The following is a 13434-nucleotide window of genomic DNA, read 5'->3' as shown; positions in this document are numbered from 1 at the left end:
GGTTAAAGCACTTGTTGCCAAGCCTCATGACCTGAGTTAGAACCCAAGGTCCCACAGGGGAAGAAGAGAATAGACTCTCACGAAATGTCCTCTGAATTGTACATGTGTTCCATGACATATGTACACACACACGCACACGCACACACACACACACACACCATAAGTAAATTCAACAAAATTTTCTTTTAAAAAAAAAAAGAGAAGGGTTTAAGCCAGGCAGTGGTGGTGTATGCCTTTAGTCCTAGCACTCAGGAGGCCGAGGCAGGCGGATCTCTGTGAGTTCAATGCCAGCCTGGTCTACAACAGCTAGTTCCAGGACAGGCTCCAAAGCTACAGAGAAACCCTGTCTCAAAAACAAAAACCAAAAAAAAAATAAAGAAAAGAAAAAAACAAAGGGTTTATAGGGAAATATTTTCTCTTCAAAGCAACGAATCAGTCTTTCTCTCCTCTCATGCCGAGCTATCAAGCAAATAAATTGTTAGCATGTGCTGCCAATATCCATTTACAACAGTAGATATCAACATGGTGTGTGATATTCATAACTCAAACAACGTGGTCTGATATTACATGAGTCAGTAAGGAAGTATTCTGAGGTATGGTTTCACTGCTCTCCAAACCTTCAGGGCTGGACCACAACTCAGATATCCACTCCGAGCAATCACTCACAGAAAGTTTCTATGAGAACAATGCATTCTCAGTTTGAAAACCAGGTTGTCTTTCTTACAAATAATGTGTGTGTGTGTAGTCTGCATGATGGATGCACATATATGTATATAAATGCATATATATTGGAAAGCAATTTTCTGATCCTTTTGAAAAACACAGACTTGGTAGTGATAGGAAAAATTCCAAAGAGGGAGGAAGCCAGCAAGTCAGCCATCACAACCTAGCCTTGGAGAAGTATCTTTTGAACCTAACAAAGATGGAATAGGATTTTGGTCTTTTGACCCCTAGCTGTTGGGTTTCACAAGCCTCTTTAATCTGTATCTCGTTTCTTCATGGTTAAAAACAAATAAGTATGAGAATGCTTTTCCAAGGTGTCTTTTACATAGTTGTCTTTTCTGAAAAGTGTTAGGGTTTTAGCTATTTTTAACATTTTCCATACAACTTTGGACAACCTCATCCCAACTGATGCTGTATATATATATATATATATATATATATATATATATATATATATATATGGTTCGTTTACACAGAAGACAGGGTCTAAAGGAAAGTCAGCTTCTAAATCAGTCACAGTTGAGAGGATAAAAACAATCAGAAAACCAAGAAACAAGAAATAATGTGCTGGCATTGAGATAAGCACCCAGTGGAAGGAGGAGGGGGCTAGAGTCAAGAGCTCATGGGAGGCATACAGAGGGAGCAGGTTAACGGTGGGTCTCAGCAGGTTGGAGGACTGGAGTGTCTGTACCAGGAGGGAGAAGAAAAGCTATATACCCATAGCAAGCTGGTTTTATTTAAAAATATACATTTGCAATGCCAGAAATCAACTTCCAGCCCACGATCACGTTAGGAAGGGTTCTACCATGGAGCTCTATTCTTTTCTTACCCTTTCTCAGCTAACTCTAACCACCTTGTAAGGAAAGTCTCAAAAACATTCCTCCTTTTCCAACCATGGACCAGCCAGGGGTTGAGCGTGGCTATCAGTGTTGTATAAATATCAAAAACGCAGGGATGCTAAGAAGGTAATACCATGAATGGAAAAGATGGTGACAGGCTCAGACCCTGCCCCAAAAGCAGAGTCTTGGGAGTAGTGAAAAGTGGGGGAAACCACTCATTTAAGCAGGAAAGTCCTCTGTTCTCACAGTCTCCCCGTCTCTGTTTTCCCTGGTCCAGTTCTATCCAGGAGGGAAGCAGACACTCACAAGAGGCCTCTGAGCAAACAGGGACTACCCAGTTTCAGTACAGACCATATTAAATAGGAGAACAAATTCAAACACACAGGGCCGACAATACAGAAGGATGCAAATCAGCCCGCTTTGTGCTATCACGCTGAAAGACTAATATGACCCATTCATTAGGAAACAAAAGCCAGGGTGAGCGAGCAAAGCAATCACCCCTAGACATTCTAACCTCGCAGGAAAGAGTTACATATGTCAACATTGACTCAGGAGGGCTGCTTGCTCGTCAAAGAAAGAGTCATTTTCACCCCCACGAAAGTAGGACATCAGCTCCTCTGTGTTTGGAATCATGATGTTGCTTGATACAAATGAAAATTTTTTGCTACTTCTGAGACATGAAGGGTATCTGCGCATATGTACACTTATAAAATAAATACAGCATATTCACTTTTTGGCGTGTCAGATAAGACTCTTTAGGTTGAGATAAAAATGCAAAGAGGTTTATTAGCACCTGTGAGTGAGACAGGGTTGGGTCTGGCAGTGACCCACGTGGGAGCAGAAATTATGTTACCAGGCTAGGATTTTCTCTTTGCCAGATCTCTGTCCCATGCTGCCTCCCACCTTGTATTGTTCAAAATGATTTTGACAGGGCTGATGAGGTGGTCCAGTCAGTGAAGTGTTCGCTTGCAAGCATGAGACCCTGACTGTATTAGTGACCTCCAGATTCAGTGAGTGATACTATCTCACCATATATGTGCATAATAGAAACCCAGAGACAGATGGATATTGAGGTTCAAGCTGAAGATCAGAAAAGCAGAGCAGTCAATCACCAGAGAGACCTTTGACCTCTACCAAATCTTCAGACCAAAGGGACGAGATCCTGTCTCCATGAATCCTCAAACTCCACACACCACCGAGTTCCTGTCTCTTCCCCTTTATGTTCCTCTCCCTGGCCAGCTGTATCGCTCCTGTCTCCACCTCCCTAGTGCTAGAATTAAAGGCACGTGATCTCTATTGCTGGGATTAAAGGCATGGGATCTCAAATGCTGGGAGCCTCTTTGTGTGAGCTCTGTTTCTCTTTTAGGCAGATTCAATCTTGTGTAGCCCAGGGTGGTCTTGAGATCACAGAGATCCATCTGCCTCTGTCTCCTGAGTCCTGAGATTAAGGAGTGTGCCACCACTGCCTGGCCTATATGGCTGACCAGCATGGTTGCTTTCCCCTCTGATCTTCAGGCAAGCTTCAATTACTAAAACAAATAATATACCACTATATTTACCCTTTTTGTCTCAACCAAAAAAGATTTCAATACAAGAAAAACTATAGACAATAAGTACAATATATACAGTATAAACAGGCAATAAATACATCAACAATGTCTGGTCCATTTGCGTTTGACAAATTCAGAAAAAATCCTCCATATCTAGCCTACGTTAGTGAGTCCAAAGTCTTGTATCTAATTTACTTTCTATCATAACTTGCTTTCTGCATCAGGTGAACTGTAACCATAACTATCTAGTATTCAACTCCCCCAGAAACCCAAGAAGGAAATAATATTAGCTGAGTAAGCAGGAAATGCAAGTAAGCAATCTCCAAAAAATATGTGAGAAATGACAGAAACAGATGGCTGCCTACACAGTCCGTCAAAGTTCCTCTGCAACTTTAGGGCATCCATCTTTGGCCTACAGGCCTAGCCTATCCGACAGGCTTTTCTGTGAAGCAGGATATACTACAGGGCTGTCCCTCCTTGTTTTGACAATATTCATCAGTCACTTTCTTTTGCGTCCTGCTTGTCCAATTAGGACAGCATACTGTCAGCAGTCAAAGCAAAGGCATTTTCTTGCCCAGTGACTTACTTTTGCCACAAAGAAAGTAAACTCCATGTGGAGTTTCTTTGATGCCCATCAAATCTCTGAAGTAGATTGGTGCTGCCATAAGCAGCCATATCTTATTATCATTAAAAAGAAGAACCTATGATATTAAAACATCTTAAGTGCCATATTCTGTAGCTCTCTGATGTGTTTGAAGTTGATCTGTTGTTCTAAACTATATCTGGTGGAGAATGAGGAGTGGTTAAGAAGGGTATTCATCGTCTGCCTCTGGCCTGAAAGCACACATGCACACACCTGCACACATACAACACCTCCGTCCCCCCACCCCACCCCCCACACAAAAGGTGACTTTAGCCCTGACCACCTTCACATCCCTACCTTCATGTGTCATGAAATGAGCAAGCTTATCTCCAACAGCACAGACTTAAAGTTCGAATATACAGTCAGTCCAAATGGGACATCTCTGGAATGCTGCCACCTGTAGAAGCCAGCCATCACAGACAGAGAAATACAAGGTGGTGTCAGATCAGGGAAGACAAACAAAGAGTGTCCAGCATTCTTGCCCGTAAACTATTGTTCAAGAGTTCTCCAAACAGCAAAGGAAGCCAAGCTGGTCTCAAAGGGATGTTAGACAAGAGAGAGACTGATTTGTGAACATTAACAGAAAAACTGTGTTTTAAAATGCCATTGTTCTGGTTAGCTCAAATTTCACCTTTTTCTTAATTTCCTTCTAATTATATGTTTTAAGAATCTGTTGTGACTGGGTTATGAAGTGATTCCAAAGGCTCATGTGTTGGAGGCTTGGTTCCCAGAGTGGTGCTCGGGATGGGGGGGAGAGGATGGGGAAGCCATTAGAAGTGATGGCTTATCAAAGGATTAATGGATGGAGTCATGATTTGATGGCATTTTTAGGAGATGTTGGGGATTAAAAGGTGGGGCCTGGGTGGAGGAATGGTCTCACTGAAGCTGTGTCTTTGCTCCTGGCCTATCCCTCTTCAAGATGGACTGTCCACCTTTGAGAAAGCAGACTTCCTGGTACACACTCCTTCTGCCATGGTGTTCTGCCCCACTTTCTGGCTAGCCTTGTGCTGAAACCCAGGGCCAGAATAAATCTGGCACACATTTCAAAAAAAAATATAGAGACTTAAGATGGACATGGTGGTGCATACCTATAATCCCAGGACTCAGGAGGCAGAGACAGGAGGATCTCTGAAGTTTGAGGCAAGCAAGTTCCAGGACAGCCAGGGCTACCCAAAGAAACCCTGTCTCAAAAAACAAAAAGAAAAATACATAGACTTTAAAAGTCCATATTGTTCATCCATGAAAACACATTGTTTCTGAGCACTTACCTTTTCCCATAGCCTTTTCTTTCTTTTTTTCTTTATTATTAAGATTTTTAGAAATATAATCTTTTCTCATTTTGTATAGCTATCCCCATCCCAACTCCTTCCCCTCCTCCCATTTCCTTCATCTTTCCCCCACCTCACCTCCCCATTCACTCCTCAGAAGGGGTAAGGCTTCCCATGGGGAGTCAACAAAGTCTGACACTTCAAGGCAAGACCAAGCTCTCCCCACTATATCTAGACTGAGCAAGGGATCCCTCCAAAGAGAATGTGTTCTTAGATGGCAGTTCAAGCACTAGGGATAAATCTTGGTCCCCATGCCAATGGCCCCACAGACTGCCCAAGCCTCACAACTGTCCCCCGCATTCAGAGGGCCTAACCTATGCAGGTTCCCCCACTATCAGTCCAGAGCCAGTGAGCTCTCACTAGTTCAAGTCAGCTGTTTCTGTGAATAGCCCCATAACCTTTCCTTAATCGTTGTTGATTGGAATAGCTTGCAGCATTTGCTGCCTCCTCGTGTCTTGGACTATCATTCATATGTATGAATACATATGAAGCTCTGGTATAACGTTGACTTCATAATGAAGACTCTTTGACTTGTTATGATCTTAAACAGAGTGGTCATGCATACACATCTACATGGCTTGCTTCGGGTTTGTGATATGCGACATACCTCTTCCAGTTCTGACTGCATTTCAAAACTCAATTTGCGATGTCAGCTCTGTTACAGACTATTGCCCCACCTGACCATTCTGCCCCTTAATTAGTCTTAATCCGTTATTCATGTTGCTTTTCCAGAATTTACTCTCCCCAGGAGGGGCTCATTGTAGTAGAATTACATTATATTACATAGTATTACATTGTATTACATAGTATTACATTGTATTACATAGTATTACATTGTAGTATTGATATTGATATTGTTCCAGATGTTCTACAATCTGCAGTCAGTTAAAGAGGCTATGAAAACCTCTGCTCAGACAGTCTTCTAAATATCTTCATTATGCTGCTCAGTTTTATTCTGAAATAATATGTTGCTGTTGAAGGTTTTGAAGGAATGTAACTTTAATTTCCACATGAGCCAGATTATTGCTTTTAGATGCCCAAAGTGTTTTTTGCAGTGCGTGTCAGACATGGGATGGTACAGAAAACAAAGGACTGCAGAGTGTTCTTCTCCAAATGAGACATTTCTGACACACCCCCTGCTCCCAAGGTTCACAGGTCGTCTCAGGAGAGGCGGTGGAAAGATCGCAAGAGACAGAGGCATGGAAAACTACAGGAAGCCCATGGTAGACTACAGAAAAGAAGGCAGTTGCACATACAAATTCTCAGAGGCTATAAAAGCATGTACAAGATGTGTAGGGGATCAAGCCGGACAAAACGCAAGCATGGAGATAGGACGTGGCCATGGCATATTACCACAGATGATTTGCTGTTGGTCACTGACGGTTGTTTGAACAAGGAGAGCCTGTTTGCTCCAGGAATGTGTCCTCCGAGAGGCTACCCACTCTCTAGTAGAAGTCCTTATACACAAGCACATACTGACAGCACCAAGAGGACTCAGTGGAGTTTTCAAAGAAAACACATACAATTGGTAGAGGATCAAAGTGGGGGAATGAGGGAGGAGCTGGAGGAGACGGCATTGATCAAAGCATTGCCTATATACATGAAATTATTTAATAAATTTGAAAATAGAGAGTTCAAAGAACCAAGGAAAAATTTTAAATAGTGAGAAATAGAGGAAGGAAATTTATTCAATGTGTCCACATTGGTAAGAGGGACACAGATCAAGTGACATCCGCAAGTCTATCCTTTGGGTCGTGAGTGTAAGGTTTATATAGAAGTTGGACATATAGACAGCTAAGCAGTTCATACAAGGCATGGTCCCAGTCCACCATTGTCTGAGTTCCTAGACTCTTCTGCAAGGTCTCCTGACCACTTGTCAATCTTTCTCCATGAGACAGAGTCTTTATCCGTCTGTAGGTTTCTCCTCTGCTCTGGCTGTAGATCCCTGCTCTGGCTGTAGATCCCTGCTCTGGCTTTACTATCCTCCTCTGCCTGTAGATTCCTGCTCTGGCTGTAGATCCCTGCTCTGGCTGTAGATACCTGCTCTGGCTTTACTATCCTCCTCTGCCTGTAGATTCCTCCCCTGGATACACTGTCCTCCTCTGGCTGCCTTCAAGGCTTTAAGTCTTAGCTTCTTCCAACCAAAGATTCCCACAGAAATTTTAGTTTCTTGGGTTCCACTGTTTCCATGATGTGATAGCCAAAGAAAGGGAACAAGTGTCTCTAGAAAATACCCATTCCTGCCAAGGATTATTTTAGGAAGGGCTGCCACAAGCAACCCCATCTTTTTAGTCTGAAACAGGGTCTCAGAAGCCTAGGCTAAACACAAACTTAGTTCTCCTCAACACATTTATAAACTCTACCCAATTCAAACCCTACCAATAAGCTGATCCCAAAACTTACATCAAAGATCAGCGACTGGAAATTTTATTTTTAGCAAGGTGGCATCCTCACCATACAAGACCCATTGTTGGAATAATAAAGAATGTGGCCTCAGTACAGGAACAGGAGAATAGGCCAGCAGACTAGTACACAACCCAGAAGCAGTAGTACATACCTGAATGTTTGAACCCTAAGTTATAATTGTTTCCTGGGATTTCATTTTAAAACTGAAATAAGTATTTTCTTTTCAGGGCTTAGGTTTTACTGTTCTCAGACTCTGAGCTGGAACTGGATCATAGCAGCTGTTCTCAAGGAGTTAGTGTGTGTTCTTGCCTTCATACATGTAAAATAACATACATTTGGGAAGTTATATAAGCTTTTCTTTAACTATGTCATATGATAGAGTGGGTAAAAATGACAAAGCAGATAGGAAATGTCCATTGTAGATGTAGCTTTTGTCAACAATCTACTTCTCATGGAGAAAGAGATCTCTGGGGAAAATTAAGTACAAAATACAACAATAGAAACAAGAGCATTGCAGAAATTCACATACATGCCTCCTCTTTAAATAGATTAATAAAAATAATAGTAATAATAGCAGCAGCCGGAGCCTGCCCTGTGATTCAGAATCATATTTATAGCAGCTAAATATAATTGCAATCACATCGGTAGGTGCAATCACCATCCTTTTTTATGGCCAGGCAGTGAGGGTTAGAGAAGATGAAGACGGGATGGATGGTAAGATGGAACTCAGACACACATCAGTGTCTATCACACAGTCAGACCTGGGATCAGTCTCTCTAGCTCTCGGCTGACGCCTTCAGTGTCCTAGTGAACATAACGAATTCACAAAAGGCAACCTGTCATGTTTCTTCCCAAACAACTTTTTGGATGAAATCAGCGCTACTCTGGTTGGGAAATTCATTAGCAAGAAACGTGCAGGTAAAAAGCAGGCACTTACAGAAAACAAACTGACTTTGCAAGTGTGCGGACTCGGAGCGTGTTGTCTTCTGAAACAGGAGTCCCAGCGCTCTGCGTATGGACTTGGCCCGGCATTGTTGACACACGAAGAAGCTCTTTTTAATTAACTAGCTAGGAACTTAATATCTTCACATATGCAAGGCAAGTCGACTAGCCCAGGCAACCAGATACAGCCAGCTTTGTCTATTAGTTCTGCTGCCATGGCTTGCCAGGGAGCCTCTCTAAGTCAAGGGCTTTAAGGCTAGATCTTAAGTAATGGTTTTGTACTCAAGTGTTCCTTGGGAAAATTAGGATATGCTGAGCACTGGCAAAAAGTACAAAGTGACCTAACAAATTAAAAATCGACAATAAGAAGAATAAACCAAAGGAAGTCAGATTAAAATATTCAAAGGATTAATTTGCAGAACAGCATGTGACCCTGACTGAATGAGCACTCTTTGGAGCTTTGGCAAAGTGTGAAGCTGGAATTAAACATGCCATCCATAAGCACTGTCTGCCTTTGCATAGCTTGTTCCTGAGCCATCTCTCATAATCAGAAACTTGTGTTGTGCTCCCTTGGGTCATATTTTAAAGGCATATTTTCCATCTTAAGGTGAAAGGTGAGTGCCACATTCTAGTTATACTTGTGCGCTTTTTAAGGGTCTCCTTAACAAAATTAAGGAGAGCTATCCTAAAATTACAATATTATTTCTTCCTACTTCTATATTTTCATTTTTATATTTCAAATAAGTATAACAGTGCCTTCCTAATATTTTTTAATGTATTATACACATCTTTAAATTATTGCTCCCTCTTTGTGCTCTTTTATCTGGGTTCACAGATTGTCTACTTATGAGATCATAAGTATCGTAAGGTCAATTACTATAATTCCTATGTGTTTATAAATTCCCATCACCAGAATTCATGTATGACTTTTCATGGAAAAGTTCTGAAGGCAGGCATTATTCACTGTTTATATTTCTGTAATCCATTAAACTTACGTTATTGCCCAGAAAAGATGCTCAGTAGATTATTCTTTGTGTGACATATACTTTGAATTACCCAAAACTATAACATTCATTTCCCATGGCTTAAGAAATCTTTATTAAGTCACAATAGTGCTGAGCCCCTCAGCAAGACCACACTGGAGGACAAGAAGGACAATAAAGGCTGCCTACCTGAATCTCAGCTTAGTGTAGCCACTGTGGATCCCTGGTAGAAAGTGAACCTTCAGGTCAGTGGAAGTCATAAAGGAAGGAAGATAGGCTAGAAAGAAGACAACTAGACCAAGATAGGGCATGCTCCCTGGGCACACCTACTACTATTCATGTGCTAAAGGAACATGGCAATAACTTGATTCCTAATGACATGCTGCTATAGCCATAGATATGCATGTAGATATAGATATGGGCATAGATAGGAATGTGGATATAAATATGTGTGTGTATTTAGATAGAGATAGAGACAGATAGAGCCATAGGGTGTTGCTCAACCCTCATCAAAGACATTGCTTACAGAAAACTAGAATTAGCACAGAGATCACTATTGGACAAGCGCAGAGACTGAGAGACTTTGGAGCACTCTGTCTCAATGGGATGTAGTCCTCAGTCTCCTCCCCTAGAGGTTCAGGGATCTCTGCAGAAGAAGAGACACAGAGAGTGTAAGAGCCAGAGGTGATGGACGAATCCAAGGCAGCAGTGTCTTCTAGAAATAACAAGGCTGATTGACACCTGAACTTGTAGAGACTGTGGCAGCGTGCATAAGACCTGAAAAGGTTCACAAACAGACAAATCCAAGCGCTGAATTGGGGGAGGGGAAACAAGGCACAGGGTCCCACCTCTAACCAAGGATCTGTCTGCCATAGGTGCCTGCCCAGAAAGGGAAAGTCCGTTTTCCCCAGAGGAGCGTCACTGGGTGTATCAAATACACCCCCAGAGCACGCCAGGGAGGAAGTAGTGGTTGGCCAACACAAACTGGACTCCATAGGCTTGGGGTTTATTTTTGTGGGCTTTTTTATTTCATTTTGTTTTGACTTGGATTTTTTTTCATATTTTTGTTTTATTTTATTTTTGGTTTTGTCTTGAGAAAGAGGAGGAAGTTGGATGAATGAGGAGGTGGGGAGGACCTTGGAGGAGTCAAGAGAGGGGAAACTCTATGATCAAAATATAGTATGAAAAAATAAATAAAAAGAAATATTTATCAAGCCTATACCATTTCAAAGAAATACATTGTATGTCTTATGAAATAATTTCTCATACAACTATGAAGAATAAGAACACAGAGTTTTAAAGAAAGGAGGAGGCTTGGAGGATTTTAATTTAACACACCTGTTTCAGAGATGAGCTTCTGCAAGGCTTTTCAAAAGTGAGTTTTCAAAGCTAAGTCCGCAAGAGTAAGTGTCAGGCAGAGAGAAAAATCGCTGGCTAGTGGGACTCAATTAGTACTCAAATCTAGCGTCTGGCAACCTGTTCATGCTTATGAGTTAATCGGGAGTGTTTTCAAAACATGTTTATAAATAAGAAAATCTTACGAGTTTGTCATTTACTGTATCAGGAAGTTGCGCTTGATCACAGTCTGTCACAATAAAACGACTTTAATAAAGATGCATTTGAAAGGTTTATAATCACAGTCATGAAACTTAGCATTTCTACCCTTTAATTCATCAATATGATTCATAATAATATTATTCTAGAAATAATAAGAGATGTATGCCAAGATCGCTGAATGAGACTGCTTATTGAAAGTTTGTTATCAAAATATTCGATCAGAGATTATGATACAGTACATGATAGACCAGGCCCTTTCAAAGGACCTGTATATCAAAATATACATGGTGTGATATGAAGGATTCACAAGGCATATTTGATGCAATCTAATTTCATCTTTTGAAAAGTGAAATTGTAGGAGCACACTAATATATTCTTAGGAAAATAAAACTTCAACCTACTATTTCTGAATAATGCAATTACTAGGGATCTTGATTTTGCTGGTTTTTTTTAAATATTTTTATATTTTCTGCTACCTGTTCATAAAATAAGCAGAAATGAGTATGTAGAAGAAGAATGTTGTTTTGAAACTACACCTTTCGTTCAGAGTACATCGAGCACACAGCCAAGCTAAATAGCCACCCCGTGGGTTTAATTAAGGTTGGTTGCATGAGCTTGGGTAGGTTATTTGCTAGAGCCTGGACAATTTGCCAGTGGCTACACCACTGGAGAAAACCACACCTCCACTGCCAATGGCTTCTGGGGAAGCGGGGAGCCTCTGAGATCCATGAAAGAATACTGAGGGCCCCATCTTGCACCCGTAGCCACAGCTGCTTTGTGAGCATGATCGCAGCAGTCACGTTATATCCGGAAGAGTGCATGAAGTAGCAGGTCCTCTCCACCCTCCAGTTCTTACAGGTTTTTCCTGTCCTGTCTTGCATAATATTCCCTGGGTCTTGGGGTGGGAGGAGCATGAACACTTAATAGTCAATTATTCTCAGCACTTTGACCCATTTTGAGTCTTCACATTAATCACTACCCATGGTCAAAAGCTGTGTCTCTGCCTATAGCTAAGGGAAGCACTGGGCTGTGGATATAAACTTGAATATTAATAGGTAGCTTGACTATATCTGACTAATGAATTTTAAATAATATTTTAATTAATTAACTAATTAACTGATCATTTTATATAGTGTCTTTTGATCCTAATTCCTGCCAGATCTACCCCTACTTCCTCTGTCTACCTAACTTCAAGTTCTATTTTTTTCTTTTGTCTCAAACCCATAAACTTCAGCTGGAGGTCCAAGGTCATGGTGAGAGCGCATTCGCATCCTGACCAGTGTCCCCTCTGGGCATAGACCACCCCTCTCTCTCCATGTCCTTCTATGGCAGGGAAAGATCAAGGGGATGGATGGGGTCTCTTTTAGAAGGGCATTTATCTCACTAGTGAGGGACAATCTCTTAGGACCAAATGACAGGCCAAAGTTCCCACCTCTTAATAGAGTCTTCTTATGAGAGTTTAACACGTATTTTTTAACACGTGTCAAGGAGAGAGGAAAGCGGGGACCAGCATCTGGTGCAAGAACAGGAGGCCACACCCAGTGCCCATCTCGGTTTGGAAAACCATTCAGCTTGTTAGATTTTCTTAGGCCTCTATAGGCTACACAGAGCTGCGACAATTCCGCCCGAATGTTTCCTCTCACCCTCCTGTCGGTCGCAATCACCTTCCACGTTCATCTTCAAAGCACACTTTTGCCAAGGCCTCTTGTGGGAAAGCCGTCCTCACAGGGTAACCAACAACGAGGACTTAAAAAGCAAAGACAACATCTCTGTTCAAACAGGCGTCTGATGCCCCCTGATGTGAGAGCTGTGCCCCTTTGGAACAGGCAGTATGTCTTCTTTTTATAAACCTTGGCAAATATTTCCAAAAGCATCAAATAAGTGTGTACCGATCGTCCTTTTAATATCAAATCACGGTAACTCCTCAGAAAACAGATGCGTCTTTATTTGTAAAATCCACCAACATTCTGAAAGTCGATTAACCAAAATGGAAGAGGAAGTCACATAAAGCAAACCCTGAAAGATTGGTTGCATTCATGCGTATCTTTGTGTAAGTGGCCAGCACGGACTGGGTGGCTAGTGGCTGTCACCGTGGGAATGTATGTTAGGCACTGTTACCACAGACACCAAGAGTGGGGACCATCTATGGGGTTACCAGGTCTGATCTGCACATTCTCATGGGCTTTCTTTTGATGGTTAAAGTAGGAATCTTCGTCTCCCCCAGGGACTTTTAAATTCTGAAGACATGGAATGGGGGAAAGGGATGGGAAATTAAAGGAACACTGATCTGGTCCTGTACAAAAGCAGGACCTTCCCATCTGTGCCCATCCAAGAGCCGAAGGTGTGCAAAAGCTAAAAACCAGGCAGATGGTGACCAGGCAAACCTTGGATGGTTCTTGCTTAATTTGATTATTTAAACTTTTTAATTGGGTTCTTTTCTGTTCTACACTTTAAAAAAATTAC

The sequence above is a fragment of the Chionomys nivalis genome, chromosome 25, assembly GCF_950005125.1.
Source record: "Chionomys nivalis chromosome 25, mChiNiv1.1, whole genome shotgun sequence".
NCBI classification, from domain to species: Eukaryota; Metazoa; Chordata; class Mammalia; order Rodentia; family Cricetidae; genus Chionomys; species Chionomys nivalis.
Note: the sequence above shows the minus strand (reverse complement) of the source record.